Source organism: Cupressus sempervirens, chromosome 7 (assembly GCF_028749045.1).
Source record: "Cupressus sempervirens isolate cs-2001-9-10 chromosome 7, ASM2874904v1, whole genome shotgun sequence".
Lineage (NCBI taxonomy): Eukaryota > Viridiplantae > Streptophyta > Pinopsida > Cupressales > Cupressaceae > Cupressus > Cupressus sempervirens.
In genome coordinates, this window is record NC_143124.1 from 810,751,639 (window position 1) to 810,770,150 (window position 18,512).

Here is an 18,512-nt window from a genome sequence, read left to right on the forward strand (position 1 = left end):
TCCCCATCCTCTTCTACCTCTCGAGGGTCTGCCTTTCAGTCTTTATCCACCTGTTCAACATCTTCACCAGATTTTGGACAGGGTCATGCATTATGGGCTTCCCTTTCATCCCCTTCCTAGGTCCCTTGGATACTGGATTCAGGTGCTTCTCACCATATGGCATCTTCTCAAGGGTCTTCTCCTCTATTGAGGCTTCTTTGATTCCTTATATTCTCATGGGGAATAACACTACTCTACCAATCTGCAGGAAAGGTTTAGTTCACATTCAGGATGGCACATTCAATGATGTATTGTATGTTCCATCTCTCTCTACAAACCTTCTCTCAATGTATCAAATTACACACACTAGATCAGGGAAGTTAGTTGAGTTCACTGCAAATTTAGTCTACATTCAGGATAGTGCAATAGGAGGCCTTATTTCTATAAGGATAGTTGATCATACCACCCGTCTCTACACCATCTCGCACTTTGGTCCATCATCTCCATTATCAGAGCATACTTCTTCTCTTTTGTGAGAGCATCATGTGGTACAGTCAGGACACGTGAACCTTTGTATTATTCCTGAGTTCACCACACCTCATTTCGTTGAAGTCTTTTCTTCTTCAACTCTGCCAGACCCTCCAGCTCCACTCATCAAGCCTTCCAGAGCACTTGTTGCAGATTCTATAGAGGATGGTCATCTCCTCTTTCATGATAGTGTTAGCACACCTGCATTGGGGATTCCTTTTCAGGATCCTAATGTCTACTCTTTTGAGCATCGGTTAGGCCTTCCTGTCATTTAGTGGTTTCCTTGTTTTATGCCCTTGTTTTTTCCACATTGGAGTTCCATTGGTTTGTTCATTTCTATAGGGGCTTCATCATTCTGGGGGGGTTTTGATGTCTCATCTCTCTCTCATGGGGGGGGGGGGGGGTTGTTTATGGTTTTGAGAGAGTCTCTTAAGCCATTTTATTTTTGTTGTTTTTTCATCTCTTTTTGGAGAGGGGTTTTTCCCATTGGGTTTTCTCCTTTGTCTCCAATTTACAAAGATTTTCTTGTATTGGGTACCTAATTAGGCCTTGTTGCCAGGACCCATTTTCCTACTTTCATAGCTTTACTAGCTTAGCTTCCTCCTAAGCGTCACTTAAGGGGGGGTGTTAGAGTAAGTCATTTATTACTCTAGTTACTTTAGCTCTCTTAGGTGCATATACTTAATATTTTATATTAATTATAATGTGCAAACCTAGTTTTCTTTCCTTTAGAGTTTCATTCACCTTAAAAGGTTGAACATTTGTATTTTTTTTTCATAACTTAGAATACATTTTTTGCTCTCAAATTTTTGAGAACTTCTAAGCTCTACTTTTTTTTTTTTCTGATTTCTCTTCATTGCAAGATATTTGCATGCAGGTGTTCTTGAGGATCTATGAAGTTTGATTTCTCAACTTCTACACTTGGCTTGTATTTGCATCTCTTGTTTTGGCATCCTCTTAATGCTATTTTTCTTCTAGCATTTTCATTTCTCTCTTGGAGACTAACTCTATGTTGCTATTTTGATTTTGTATCATTTGCATTCATAGTTTAGATATTTATTCTTTGCACTAGTTTTCTGGGTTATTAATCATTTTAGATTCTAACATGGTATCAAAGCTTTTCTATGTGCAAGAGCAAATTTTAGTTTCCTTATTTGAGGGATTCAGGGGGGGGCTAATAAATCTTATTGTAAATTTTTGAAAAACCCAATATGTTCTTCTCTCGCATCTTCGAATGACCTTGAGAATTAGAAAAGTTTGACAAAAACATTTTTAATCTCTAAGTGATTGTAGCATTTCTAGTTGTTTCAATGCATCTAGTAGGCTTGAAAAAGTCAGATTTGGCTTTCATTTCACCGAGATCAGAGATTGTCATACAAGTTGCAAAATTGAGGTTTCAATCTCAAATCTAACAACCAACTTGTATATTTGGTGTTTTCAATCAATATTGAAAGTTTTGGCATGCCATTTATTGACTTAGGTATCTGATTCAATCTTTTCATGATGTCTTTTGGTTGCTAGGGCTATTTTTTAGTTGTTGGGGCCATTTTTTGTTGTTAAAGGCATCAAATTTACACTATAGCTACATCTTTTGTACATCATCAAGAGATGCTTTCTGGTTTTTGTTCGCAGCCCCGAAAAAATATTTAGGTATCTTTTAGATTTTGCATGCAATCTATATATTTTGTAGGATTGAGCGCAAAAAGCTACAGTTGTACCCCTTTTTGTTGGCAGTCGCAAATTTGGACATAGTTTTCAAATGTCTTGTTCTTGCTCATACAGATTCTGATTTTGATGATTCTTATTATGACCTTGGCTATTTTTTTGTGCTCTATCCACTAGTGAAGTTGTTTTTTGATTTTCATGCATAAATTTTTCGAAAATTGCAGATTCTTGGTTGTAACTGTGCATAGTTCTCATTTTGGAAACTTCAGAGGATCATAACTTTCTCATATGACCTCGTATCGAGGCAATTCTTTTTTTGAAAGTGCATGATTTTTTGAGTAGATCATAGTGGTGCTATTTTTTTCTTGATTATTGTGTCTAAGTTTTGCTTTCAGCATATGCTTCTCATGAGGGTTTGTAATGCTTTGAAATTAAGACCATTAAGTATTTCTTTCTAGTGGTAGTTGTAAACACACTAAAATAAAGTGCCAAATCATATTTCTTTTGGGGGGGGTTCTTTGGTTGAGTAAAAATGGGGGGGGGGGGGGGGGAGGGGGGCGGCATTGTTGTGGCTGGGTTCTCTTCTTTTTAGCATTTCTTCATCATGGATCAAACAAATATGCCCATCCTAACTCCATAAAATTACTTTGAGTGGAAATCACGCATGAAAATTCACTTAAGTAAAGCTGGATTAAATAGGATAACTATGGGACTTGAAACTGAACCTAATAAAGATGAAAATAAGCCTAAGTGGATTAACAAATGTGATGAGGCATATCAAACATTGTGTTTGTCTGTTTCTCCTGACTTGCTATTTCACATTGAGTCTTTGGATACACCAAGTGAAATATGGACAAAGCTAGAAACACTATTTGGCACACAAGATTTAATGAGGGGTCATATGTTGGAAAATAAATAAATTAGTTTAAGTCTAGGCAATTTCAACACAATCCAAGATTTCTTCACCAAATTGAAATCACTAACACTGTAGTTAAAACAATGTGAAATTGAAAAGAAAGATGAACAACTGATTCTTAGTATTCTCTCTGAGCTAAGTTCAGAATATTCTGTGTTTGTCTCTACCTTCTATGCTACTAAGGGTGTACTTGGTACTCAATTCACCATGCCATCTCTAGATGATTTTGCTATCAATCTCACTCGAGAACAGGACAAGCTAATCCAGATGGGCACTCTTAAGTCCTCTAAGTCACATGCCTTAGCTACCAACCAAGGTACAAAAGAACAAAAAGGACAAAGTAGTAACAATAATAGTAAGGATGAGAAACAAAATAATAGTGAGGAAAAGAAGGATCAAATACCAATTGCTTCAAAAACAACTATTGATACCTCATCCTCTAAGGGCGATAAGCCTAAGAAAGAAAAGGTTAAATGTGCCTATTGCAAAAGACCCAGTCATGATGAACATAAATGTTTGAAGAAACAAATTGATCACTTGACATACCTTCTTGAGAAGAATAATATTAGTGTTCATGAGTCTATCAAACAAAGTTCTAATGAAGAGTCTAACAAGTCAAAAGAAAACAACAAGGGGAAAGGAAAGGGCAAGGCTCTTGTTGCAGTTTCTTCCTCACCATCCACTTGGGTTCTTGATTTAGGTGCTTTTTGCCACATGGCTTCATCTAAGGAAGAACTTACATCCTTGGAGCCATGTACTATGCCTTCTATTTTGATGGGTGATGACACTCTTGTTGAGGTGTGTGGGAGAGGGTTTGTTGATGTGGGGGATGGCACATTCCATGATGTTCTTTGTGTACCCTCATTATCAACTAATTTCATATCAATATACCAGATCACTCACACAGGTTCAGGCAAGCAAGTTGAGTTTGCTCTTGATTTAGTGGAGATACGTGAGTTGAATAGTGATTTTGTAGTTGCAGTTGGGAGAGTAGACCATCAGTTATGACTCTATCTATTTTCTCACTTTGTTCTTGATCCTCCTTCATCTATTTTTCTCACTCACTCTAATGATGTGAGTAAATTATGGCATGAGTGGTTTGGCCATCTTAACTTTTTCTATTTGCATCAGCTCGACTAGTAGAGCATAGTCATAGGGTTTCCTTTGGTTCAATTCTCAGGAGGTCTTTTCCAAGGTTGCATTCTTGGTAAGAATCCTAAGGAAAAGTTTGACAAAAGTAAGGCATGGAGAACTTCACATATACTAGAGTTAGTTCACAGTGATTTGGCTGGTCCATTTCATCATCCTTCTTTCAGCAGGGCCAGATATGTCCTTACATTCATTAATGACCTTTTCTCGATATACATGGGTGTACTTTCTCAAATAGAAGTCAGAGGTATTTGATCATTTTAAAGACTTCAAAATTTTTATAGAAAAGCAATCTGGGAAAGCCATCAAGGTTTTGTGCATAGACAATGGTGGTGAGTATGCCAACCATTGGTTTGAAAGATTTTACACTTCAGAGGGGATTGATTTACAACATTTAGTTCCATACAATCTTCAGCAAAATGGTGTTGCAAAATGGAAGAATAGATCCTTGAAGGAAATGGAAAACTATATGATTCACTCTAGATCTCTTGCACCATAGTATTGGGCAGAAGCCATTAACTGTGCTTGTTATATCCAAAACTGTATTCCTCATTGAGCCTTGAATGGAGTTACTCCTTTTGAAGCTTGGAGCAGTTGGAAACCATCGGTTTAGCACTTTCAAGTTTTTGGCTCCCTTGCATGGGCCCAAATTCCTACAAAGAAATGTAAGGCCTTGGATCTGCAAAGAAAACCTTGCATATTTGTAGGTTATCTTGATGGTGTGAAGGGTTATCAGTTTCTCCACCCTTCTACAGATGAGTTATTCATTGAGAGGAGTATTCAGTCTGAGGAGGGATCTTTAAACTCACTTTCTATCACTTCTCCAACTCCTTCTAACTTGACATTAGAGTCACTTGGAATACATGATAGATCTTCTGATGAGTCAGATTCACTTGAATAGCCTTATGCCTCTACTTTTGATGTAGAAAGTGATTCAAAGAACTCAGCTCCTTCCTCTCCTAGTCATTATTCAGAGGTTAATGATTCCCCTCCACATTCTCCATCTTCCTATCCACTTTGGGCTAGACAGGCCTTGCAATTTGAAGGTGATTGGGTTGGGGATCCATCAGACACTAGGCAAAATTGTTCACAATTCTAGGATGCTCCACATGTCTTCATTGCTACTGCCTCAAATCCATAGTCCTTTCATGAGGCTTCTAGTATTCCTGAGTGGGATACAACTATGTAGGAAGAGTATAGTTCCTTGATGAAGAACCACACTTGGGATCTTGTCCCTCTTCCTAAAGGAAGAAAACTTGTTCAATGTAAGTGGATCTATCAGACAAAATTTACAATAGATGGGTCAGTTAACAAACATAAGGTTCGCTTGGTTGCTAAAGGGTTCTCCCAAGTTCCTAGGATTAACTGCTCTGAGACTTTTGTGCCTGTTGCCTGAATGAATTCCATTCAAATTGTTCTTGCCATCACTGTAGCTAATCATTGGGAAGTACATCAGATGGATGTGAAGAGTGCTTTTCTTCATAGTGACCTTCATGAGGAGATCTACATAGAGCAGCCATAGGGCTTCCTTCAAGATTCTTCACTTGTGTGCCATCTTCAAAAGTCTCTCTATGGTCTCAAACAGGCTCCTCGGGCCTGGTATGCCAAGATGGACACCTTCCTTCTATTAGTTGGGTTCACTCATTGTCATTCTGATCCTAATGTCTGCATTTTGCAATAGTGTGATTCAATTCTATTTTTGGTTTTGTATGTTGATAACTTGTTGATCACAGGAAGTTCTTCACCCACCATTAAGGTTGTCAAAGTGGCCCTTTAGGACAATTTTTTGATGACTGACTTAGGCTTGTTGCATTACTTTCTCAGGATTGAGATCTTTCAGTCTCCTTCTAGGATTACCATCACATAGTCCAAGTATGCTCTAGATTTACTCCTAAGGTTTCATATGGCTAACTGTAAGCTTGCTCTGACTCCCTTCCTTTCTAAAGTCAAAATTGAGGCTCAATGTTATTCTCCACTTGTTGATGGCACTTTGTAACACCAACTTATTTGGAATCTCATTTATTTAACTCATACAAGACCTGACATCTCCTATGCTATAGGCATGGTCTCTCAATTCATGCAGGCACCCCATGAGCTACACTAGAAAGCAGCCAAGTGGATCCTTCACTACATTTAGGGTTCTCATAGTTGTGGGATTCACTACACAGTAGGTATTGAGCTTGATTTAATGGGCTACACAGATTCAGATTGGGCCTGTGATTCTGAGGATTGCAAGTCTACTTTAGGGTATAGCTTCTCACTTGGGTCTGGTCCTGTTTGTTGGTCGAGAAAAAAGAAGTTTTCTATTGCTCTATCTTCTACTAAGGTTGAGTATCAAGGGGCTGTAAATGCCACCACTAAGGCCATTTGGCTTCAACATCTTCTCACTGAGTTTGGTATCTAGATTAGATGGTCATCAGTCATATTTTGTGACAGTCAGAGTGCCCTTCAGATCTCACAGAATCCAGCTCATCATCAACAGACCAAACACATAGAGGTCCACATGCACTACATCTAGGAGCTCATCCATCATCATGCCATTGACCTTCACTATTGTTCGAATTATGAGAAAGTTGCTGATATCTTCACCAAACCCTTCATTAAGAGTAAGTTCCTTCATTTGCAAGCTTTGTTGGGGGTGCAGGATGCTTCATCTTTTGGGGGGGCTTCTTCCTATCACTCAGAGTCTTGAATTTTTTTAGGGGGGTCTCTTTTCTCTTTCTTTTGGAAAATCTTATGTACATGGTTACCTCATCAGGCTTGACTAGCCAAGACCCATTTCTACATCCACCTAAGCTTTTCTTATGAGGGGGTGTTAGTGTAGTTTTTTATTTTTCCTATTTTGCTAGGTTTTTCCTGCACTTTTAATAATCTCACTTAGGTTAATAAAGCATGTCTTATTAGGTGAATGGTTGTGAGGTGTCACCTTCCTACATGTGAGCATCCATTAGCTATCTTGGGAAGATACTTTGCTATCTTTAGTCTAATAGATAGTTTCGCCTCATTGGTTGGTGTTGCCACCTCCTCCCTCTTCCTAGCCTATATAAGCATGATACCTGGCTTGTATTTGCATCTCTTATTTTTGCATCCTCTTAATGCTATTTTGCTTCTAGCATTTGCATTTCTCTCTTCAAGACTAACTCTATGTTGCTATTTTTATTTTGTATCATTTGCATTCATAGTTTAGATATTTATTTTTTGGACTAGTTTTTTGGGTTATTAATCTTTTCAGATTCTAACAAGTGAACCCATATCCTTGAAACATATTCATTATGCATGCATCCATATTAGATCATACAACTTTAAAACTTGTAGGCTACTATTAAATCTGTTGGCTCCTAATTTAATAGTTTTACAAACAACCAAGAAACTAGAAAAATGCATCTAAGGCTAGCAAATTCCTATGATGAATGCACCTGACTATAGTCTTGGGCCAACTTTAAGGCTTGACCCTTCTTCACTTCAGGCTCTGCAAGACCTAGGCGGGTTAACCTTGAGGTTCTGAGATATGGTACCAGTGCATTTAAAACATAAATATGAACCTATTTACTACATATAAAAACCCTTATATCTCCTAATAACTCATGAAATGACATAGATCTATAGAAGCTAAATGCAAATATATGAATCTCATAAGTTGAGTGAGGGTTAATTCTTTTCATCCCACTACAAAACATGAAATACTAAATTTATTTTGAATAAAAGATTTTGTGCAAATGACATTCATATCAGCTTGCATCTAATTTAGTGATCATTGCCTTATCCATTGAAACATAGAGTCATTACCAGCAGGATGACCTAACTTGTTTGCATTACAATCAAGTTTATCAACTAAAATCCAAAAATCCCATTCTTATGTAATACCCCCATCATACACCCAAAAACCCTATTAGAACATTGAAGCATTTAATTAACTCCTTGATTCAAAAGAAATAATAGATCTGGCATACAACTCATCCAAGTTGCCTTAAATCAAATGAACCTTATCCATTTGATCTCAAAGTTAATAGCACATGAAGAATTAGGAGACAGAATTAGAGAACTTAGATAATTCATGTAAATCTCCTTTTGTATTTATCCTTGGAAAGACCAAATACACAAACTGGCAACACAAAATGAAGCTCAACATATGTCACATAATCTAGCATCCATTATCATATCTCAAAAACAATGCATGGAAATGAAATGCAAATCTGCACAGGTGTGGGTGTGTGGTCTTCACAACTAGAGCTCAGCTCAATAAACAAGAAGCAAAACCAATCACATCCATGGTTTCACAGTAGAACACTAGAACCCTACTGGTATTACCCAAAGAAAACTGCCAACCTCTACAATGAAAGAAAGATAGAAAGATATAGAAGAAGATGAATTCTTAGATCTGATCTATGCCTGACATGTGTCCACTTGGAATTCAATCTTCTGTAACTGAATAACCTCTCTCTTTCTTCTCCCATTTTGATCCGATTTGTTTTCATCATTACATGTAACTAATTTGAAAATATCTCTATTCAATGATGAAAACTATTGAGTTATCAAAATATCTGATAACTTCGTGAAAATGTTGGTGAATTCATGATTCAACTGACTTGAAAATGGTTACATTTGACCCCAAACTGCATTTTCACCACCTCTTAACCACATTTAGGTTATTGCCATGTCAAAAAATAGTTCTGAACTTCCTCACCTGAATATAATTACAAATTGGAAACCTAATAGAAAACCTCTCATAGCTCGAATAGGATGCTTCTTGTGCAAAAACTAACTACATAACCAAAAAATTCAGATTCTCCCAATTTTGGCGATATATAAGATTGCATATTTAGTCTCTTAGAAACACCCAGGAAGTTAGTTTGAAAATCACCCCTTTGGTAGAAGACTTGGGCATGCAACTAAATTTTAAATTTTAAATTTTCAAAAATTGTAAATTTTCTAAAGTCTGAACTTTAGCTTAAACCCATTTTGAATTTAAATGTCTGTGACATGTGTATCTTTTTAAAAAATATTTTAAATAAAAATTTAAAATATTTTATTTGTTCCTTCACCTCCAAATTTGGGGTCGACTCTCCTTTGACCAGCTGACATGTGTCGACCTCTAATTGGTCGACCCCTACCTTTAGTGCCATATGCAATCTCTTGATTTGCTAACCCTACCATCGAGCACCATGTCACCATGCATGGGACCCTTTGACACATGGAATTTCCTCACAATTCCACATTTTCTAACTAGTGAGCATTTTTGGAAAGCAGGCTTGCATCAACCGTCAGATCGTGACACGTGTCACGATCTGAGCATTTTACTCTCAAACCTGCCCTTGATCACCACATCACCATCTTTGGGACCTGCTGCCACATGGAAACACCCTGCATTCCCATAATATTTATCTCTTGAGCACTTTGGAAATGTGGGCGTGCACCAGCCCTCAGATTTGGATACGTGGCGAGATCACGCACCATCTCTGACACATTAGCGCACTTGCATTTTGGTTCAAAATTTCACTTAGGCCACCTGCCAGCTGACGTCATTGGTAGGACCCCTGTGCATGCAAAAACCTATTCAAAAATCATCTTTTTTTAGACATTAGTCATACTATAAGGAATAGCATTTAAACAAATAAAAATGTCTCCCTGTAAGCAATGTGGGATGTTGCAAATCAATGCTTCCAGTTTGCATTCTCCTTTTAAAAAAAAATATGATCTGTTATTGAAAACTTGCGTGGGATCAGCTCCAATGTTTGGCATGGGTTCTTGTATTATGAGCAGGTTGCTCTCTATATATCGGTGGATTCCTCCATTTTTTACATAGGTCTTTGTCTTTGAATTTTCCTTGTGTACTTTTTTCTGCCTATCATGCACATGGAGTTCCCAATGGTGCCCTTCCAGCAACCTTTCTTCCCATACATGGATTGCACCACCTCCCCTGCTCCATTTTCTTAGGCATGAATCTCCCTAGATGTGGGTGTTTTACATTTTTTGACTAGCTGCCGCTTTGGATCTGCACATTATTATCAAGTCATGGGCTTGGACTTTGCTTTGTCTTCTTGTTTATGGATCTCATATCACTCAAATCCCCTACTAGTATGGTGTTTCTATGAGATATACTTTCTTGTTCCTTTTCTTGCTCACATGGTATGCCCCCTGTCCACATGTGGGCTTCCAAAACTACTTCAAAAATGTGGATATTTCAACTTTTGAAGTCATGGGTGTCCCAAAACATGGTCAAGAACTTTAGAAATAAAGACCCATGCATATGCATTAATTTCTATGCTGGTTGGAGCTTCTCTTTAACCTACAAGCTCATCCTATTCATGCAATGTAAATGCCCTATGAATGTGTTTTATGTCAGAGCCCCCTGCCAAAATGTTGACTGCCCCTTCCCAATACATGTCATCCCTTTCTTCAAGTGTGGAAATGGTTGTATGTTGTGGAGTAAGAAAGGCTTCTCAATGTTTTGAGTTGGGGATTCATAGAATGCTTTTGTACCCATCTTATGAGACAGATCTTGATTATGTTTAAAGGGGTAGTAAAAAATTGGTGTAGTAGTAAGTCAAGTACAGGCAAAAAAAAGGTGGCCTTTCAAATTTAATCCATACGTCTCTGTATTAGTAACATATGTCAAACTAACTAATAAGAAATGTTAATATTCATATTGAATCTATACCTTTCTATAATCCCTTAACAATCAAAAAATAAACCTTTCACTCTGCTTCATTGAAGATGCTCATGCTAAGTCCCCATCGTTCAATGGATTCCCATCACATTGTTAGTTCTGAAAGAAGAAAGAAAGACCTTTCTTTTGAGGAAAAACTACTAATCTAACATGATGGAGAGATAATGAAAACAATATCCAAATTCATAATAAAGAAAATAGGAATCCCTTGTGTTCAAGAATTGCAACCTGAGTGACTTCAATCCATACATAATTTCATCCATTTGATGTAATCAATCGGGCCCGAAAGTGGGTCTGACTAAAAAAAAAATTGTTTCTAGAAAATTGACATGCAAACTGATCCATTAATAATCTCAAATCAACTAAAATTAAATTCAAACAAAAATTCACCACTGAAACTTATTTTAAGTCACTTCCACATAACTATGAAATTTGTGTCAGGAGTTCTGTTGACTAGCCTTAAAAACTGATCCAAACACCTGATCGAGCTCTAAAATTTGGCACACTGAATCTCTACTCTGCATACTTGTACCACATTGAATCTTGTCTCATGAAAATTTTGTGGTCAAAATATATTCGTTGTCAAAGTTGACCTCTCATAACTTCCTGCAAGAAGACATGTCAGAAAACAATAAATTGGGACTGAAATTGGCTTTGAAAATAGGGCAAACTAAAACTTGGGGAAACGAAAACTAGGGCATTGGTTCTTTTTCATGAGGAGAGTATGGATCTATGATTTGGGCTCATGATGAATAACAGGACGCAAATGATGAGCAATCAAAGTGGGCTACTTGGATTTGCAGACTGGAAAGAATGCCAAAAAAATGATTTTTGCAAATGGAATTGACTTGGAAAAGTGTGTAGATGGATTCATCAAGACTTGTAAATTGGCACACTGAAAGAATTTTTGGGGTACAACATAGTGGTACAATCCATTCAATCTCACCTATCATGGATCTCAAGTTATGATGTCACAAACAGGGGTACCAAACAATCTACATTTATTAACACCAGTAAAATGTTATTAATTGTGTTTGGAATCGTGTTTGAAAACTGATCAGACAGATTCATCATAAGCTAAAACTTGAAACATAACAATTCTTTGAGATCTACAATGTAATGAAAAATTAATTTCAACATTTTTATCAACTGGATCAAAGCTACAACTTGTCAAACAAGGCTTCCCAGAATTATGAACAACTACACAAATGCATAGAATAGTAAACTACCAACTTTGAGGGATTTGAAACCTAGTCAAATGGATTTGAAATGACTCAAAATTTGAAACATAGGTTCTTAGGTGTGGAAGCTAAATACTCCCAAAGTGGCGGGTCATAGAACATTTTTGGGTGCGAGATATTCAGTTGCAAACATGGCCTCATGTCACTGTTTGACACTTAAAGTGAAAATGCAGTTTTGACAATTAATCAAAACGGGACTTTGCCAAATGATTCAGAATGTCAGTTTATCATCATGGAATAGGTAGATAGGCTGAATGGAAGGTGTTAGAAACATTAAACACCTCATGGGCCTCAAAGGTACAGCTGGGTACATGGGCATCAAAAAGAATTTATAGGGCTCAATTTTTTTCAAAAGTGCTCAAAATTTGGGCTACAATTTTGAGTGCCAATAGTGGTTCTTTCTAGGGATGCATGTCCCTTGCTGGCATGGCAAGATTTTAGATCTCTGGAAGAAGTAGAACACACACCTAAACTTCAAAAAATCTCATGAAAAACTTTATTGAAAATAGGGAAACTACACTACTATGTACAAATGATGACCCTAGGTCATCAAAAAGTTTTCAAAACTCCTTACCTCTGTCATACACCTGATCTTCATCACCATTCTCCTAAGGTAAACTTAAATTCTTATTTCCATTTTTTTTAGCCAACATATCAACACTTTCAATCATTTTGTTAGGCAAAACAAAACTACTATCATTACTTCCATAGTGCATATAAAAATCAAGCATGCTTTCTTCATCTTGTTCACTATGAAAAAATGAATCAGCATGATCATAACAACTGACATTAAACTGAAACTTATCACTATTGACTGAATGATGGATTCCTTCAATTGGAAACACAAAAGCTTGGTATTCTACTTCATTCAAAGAGTTACATGAATCAGATTGTAACTCACCTTGTGCCTTCGGATATGAAGAGTATGAAAAATCTGATTTCTCCTCACTTGCAACATTAGTACACCATAAATTAGATTGAACAAACACTACATTTTCTTCATATTCCAACAAATAATTAGATCCCAATTCATAAGAATAATCATGAAATTCCTTCTAACAATATGCTGATCCGTATCAAAAATTTTTGCAAATAGCTCACTAGGATAAACTAATTCATTACTATTTCTTTCCTTGTCATATGAGCAATCTGAATGTATCTTGGCCTCATGAAAATAAAAAGACAATGAACCAGCAATAGACCCTATCTCTATATTTTTATCCTCAACATAGAAGTCATCATGTGCATTGATGTACATATTACCATCACATACATTTCCCAAACTTGACAGAGCATATTCTAAAACTACATCTTCTTCAACATCAAATTTAGGGGAAATGACTTCACCATAAGGAATTGAAAAATGTGGCAAAGCACACGCATCCTTGGATAGATTAGCATACCTTTCAAAATTGTGAGCCAACAAATCAAAAATCTCATCAACACTTAACAAGACTTCATCCTTAGTTTCTTCTCCTTGGCTGTGATTATTATTCGGATGACTTGAAACATTTACAACAAAAAACTTATTAGTAATACATTGTGTAAAATCAGAATTTTGATCATACCATAGATCTTCTTCCTTTGACAACACTTCAACAACTGACATCTTAACACAATCACATTCATCACTAGAAGAAAAACTATTACTTCTGTTACACTTTCCATCTTCCTTATACTCATCATTATATAAAGATGAATCCATATTATGCATGTCATCACACTGCTGATTACTGTCCTCTGATTTATAAAATTGAGACTCTTCATATTCAGTATCACCTTCAATGGACTCATTACATTCACTATTATTAAATTCATTAGCATTCAAAGCACTTTCAATTTCCATGATAAAATCTTGGATTTCACACATCTTATCTAATCTTATCTTGGCTGGCCAATCAACTGAATGTGGCATAAAAAATTCTAAGAGTACCACTAGCCATGAAGACTCCTCAGGTCTAAAACACTCATCAAGATTCATAACTACTAATTTAAACTTCATGTAAATTTGGAATCTACTAAGACCCTTTATATCACCAATTATGTTTCTTAACATTAATATAGTCTTATCATGATTCTTTCTTTTCAATCTAGCAATATTTGCATGAACACTTTCAAGAGTCTACACATCATTTTCAAACCTAGACTCAGAATCCATCTTATAAACTATTAAAACTCCTATCTCTTTCTTCTAGTGCTGAAGTCACTAAATAGGGGCCCTAATGTTGATCTCATAGAAAGAACATAATCTAACAAGTGTTGCAATCTTCGAGATTTTGAAATCCTATACGCTCAAAAAAATTATCACAGGACTTGTACATATACGTCAACAAGCCTGTATTAAAACTACAACAACATTTTCTCTCTCTACCAGTTTTCATACTCAACCATATTCTTTTCAAAATCCAAATTGAAGAATACAAAAACTCATAAAACAAATTCTCCTATGTATAGTGTTGATTAGCAAATGGAGAATACACTTTTCACAATCAATTTTCATGAAATGAAAATACATGAGAATGAGAATACCTCAAGATCTAGATGGTTGAAAGTTCTCGGCCTACCATTTACAATAGTAGACCCAAAATCTTATCAAATCCTTACTGAACCTTTTCAATCAACACACGACAAATCTTGCAACCATTAAATGCCTCAACCTTTTAAATCTATTCTTCTCCTGCAACAACTAACCACAATTCATGTATAATATTGTACTATTATAGAGATTAACTTTGAGTCACCACTCACATTAAGTGAGACATGAATTGAATTAGATTTGAATAGAACTTACAAAATAATTTGAAACAATAGCAGATAGAAGAAACCTCTTCAAGTTTATCTTGAATTTGAAATCTCTAGACAAAGTTGAAATACAACTTCTTCAACACCACCAGATCCAAACTACACTTCTCCTTTCAAACAAATTTTAACAACAAATTCAGATCTGCCCAACAATGTGCTAAAAGCCCTCAACAAAATACACATACAATTAAATGCCACTAGTTGCAGAGATAGAGTTGCCACTCACAATTATGAGAAAAGATTTTGAAACACAAATTATTACTGATCTAATTTTGAATCAAACTCTCAACATGAAATAAACTTGTAGATCCTCAAACATTTTGAAAAGAGAACAAGATACTCTTCATTTTTAGATTCTAGACGCTGATTTTTACAACAACAACTCACAAACTTGAACTGATTGAAGGTATACTCATTTCTCAACACAAATTACAACCAATTCAAGAACTATTGTTGGAAGAGAATAAAGCATATTGTGGAACATGAAAATTTAGTAAGGAAATGGAACGAACACATCAACTTACTGCTGTACAAAACTTTCTCCATGTCATTCCTTCTATTGTGTTGAAATCTTTTAAATTCTCAAGGTTTGTCTATCATGAATCTCAACACAACTCCCCAGTAGAGTCGTCATTTTGTTGGTTGACTCGGATGGGAAAAACCCAATTGAAAATAGGACTGAAATATTCAACTTACACCAAAGACTCTTGTCCTTTCAACAGAATCACCATTTTGTTGCCTCCTGATTTAACAATTTTACAAACAACCAAGAAATTAGACAAATACATCTAAGGCTAGCAAATTCCTATGATGAATGCACCTGACTAGAGTCTTGGGCCAACTATAAGGCTTGACCCTTCTTCACTTCAGGCTTTGCAAGACCTAGGTGGGTTAACCTTGAGGTTTTGAGATATGGTACCAATGCATTTAAAACATAAGTCTGAACCTATTTACTGCAAATGAAAACCCTTATATCTCCTAATAATTCATGAAACAACATAGATCTACAACAACTAAATGCAAATCTACAAATCTCATAAATTGAGTGAGGGTTAATTCTTTTCAGCCCACTAAAAAACATGAAATACTAAATTTATTTTCAATAAAAGATTTTTTGCAAATGACATTTGTATAAGCTTGCATCTGATTTAGTGATCAGTACCTTGTCCATTGAAACATAGAGTCATTACCAATAGGATGACCTAACTTGTTTGCATTACAATCAAGTTTATCAACTGAAATCCTAAAATTCCATTCTTATGCAATATCCCCTTCATACACCTAGAAACCCTATTAGAACACTGAAGCATTTACTAAACTCCTTGAATCAAAAGCAACAATAGATCTGGCATACAACTCATCCAAGTTGTCTTAAATCAAATGAACCTTATCCATTTGATCTCAAAGTTAATAGCACATGAAGAATTAGGAGACAAAATTAGAGAACTCAGATAATTAATATAAATCCCCTTTTGTATTTATCCTTGGAAAGACCAAATACACAAACTAGCAATAGAAAATGAAGCTCAAGATATGTCACATAATCTAGCATCCATTATCATATCTCAAAAATAATGCATGAAAATAAAATGTAAATATGCACAGGTGCGGGTGTGTGGTCTTCACTGCTAGAGCTAAGCTCAATAGATAGGGATAAAAACCAATCATATCCATGGTTTCATAGTAGAACACTAGAACCTTGTTGGTATTACCCAGAGAAAATTACTAACCCCTACAATGAAAGAAAGATAGAAAGATATAGAAGAAGATGAATTCCCAGATTTGATCAATGCCTAACATTTGTCCACTTGGAATTCAATCTTCTGCAACTGAATAATCTCTCTCTTCCTTCTCCAATTTTGATCTAATTTTTTTTCATCATTACATTGTAATTGATTTGAAAATATCTCTATTCAATGATGAAAACTTTTGAGTTATCAAAATATTTGATAACTTCATGAAAATGCTAGTGAATTCCTGATTCAATTAACTTGAAAATGGTTACATTTGACCCCAACTACATTTTCACCACCTCTTAACCACATTTAGGTTATTGCCATGTCAAAAAATAGTTCTGAACTTCCTCACTTGAATATAGTTACAAATGTGAAACTTGATAGAAATCCTCTCATAGCTCAAATCAGCTACTTCCTGTGCAAAAACTAACTACATAATTGAAAAACTTAGATTCTCTTGATTCCAGTGATATATAACATTGCATATTTAGCCTCTTGAAAATGCCCAAGAAGTTAGTTTGAAAATCACCCCTTTGGTGGAAGACTCAAGCATGCAACTGAATTTCAAATTTTAAATTTTCAAAAATTTAAACTTTTCTAAAGTCTGAACTTTAGATTAAACCCATTTTGAATTTTAAATTTTGTGATGTGTGTATCTTTTTGAAAAATATTTTAAATAACAATTTAAAATATTTTATTTGTTCCTTCACCTCCAAATTCTGGGTTAACTCTCCTTTGACCGACTGACATGTGGCAGCCTCTGATTGGTTGACCCCTACCTTTAGCACCACATGTCATCCCTTGATTTTCTAACCCTACCATTGAGTGTCATGTCACCATGTGCGGGACCCACTAACATATGGTGCTTCCCCACAATTTTTCATTTTCTAACCAGTGAGCATCTTCAAAAAGTGGGCTTGCATCAACTGTCAAATTGTGACACGTGTCACGATCTAAGCACTTCCCTCTCAAACCTACTCCTGATTGCCACATCACCATCTGTGGGACCTATTGCTGTGTGGCAACACCCCACATTCCTAAATATTTATCTCGTAAGCACTTTGGAAATGCAGGTGTGTGCTAGCCCTCAAATCTAGATATGTGGTGAGATCTCGCACCATCTCTAACACATCAGTGCACTTGTTTTTTTGTTCAAAATTTGACTTAGGTGACTTTCCAGCTGACGTCATTGGTGGGACCCCTGCACTTGCAACAACCTTTTCAAAAAGCATCTTTATTTAGACATTAGTCATAGTGTAAGGAATAGTATTTAAACAAATAAAAATGTCTCCTCGCAAGCAATGTGGGATATTGTGAATCAATGCTTCCAGTTTGCATTCTCCTTTTTGAAAAAAATCTGCTCTGTTATTGAAAAATTGGGTGGGATTGGCTCCAATGTTTGGCATGGGTTCTTTTATTATGAGTGAGTTTCTCTCTATATATGGGTGGACTCCTCCATTTTTGTCCCAAGTCTTTGTCTTTGAAACTGCCCTGCGTGTGCTTCCTTTTGCCTATTGTGGATGTGGAGTTCCTAGTGGCGCCCTTCCAGCAACCTTTCTTCCCATACATGGATTGCACCACCTCCCCTACTACATTTTCTTAGGCGTGAGTCTCCCTGGATGTGGGTGTTTTGCATTTTTTGACTAGCTGTCACTTTGGATCTACACATTCCTACCAAATCATGGGCTTGGACTTTGCTTTGTCTTCCTATTTGTGGATCTCGTATCACTTAACACCCCTACTGGTATGGTGTTTCTATGAGATATTCTTTCTTGTTCCTTTTCTTGCTCAGGTGGTATGCCCCCTCTCCACATGTGGGCTTCTAAAAC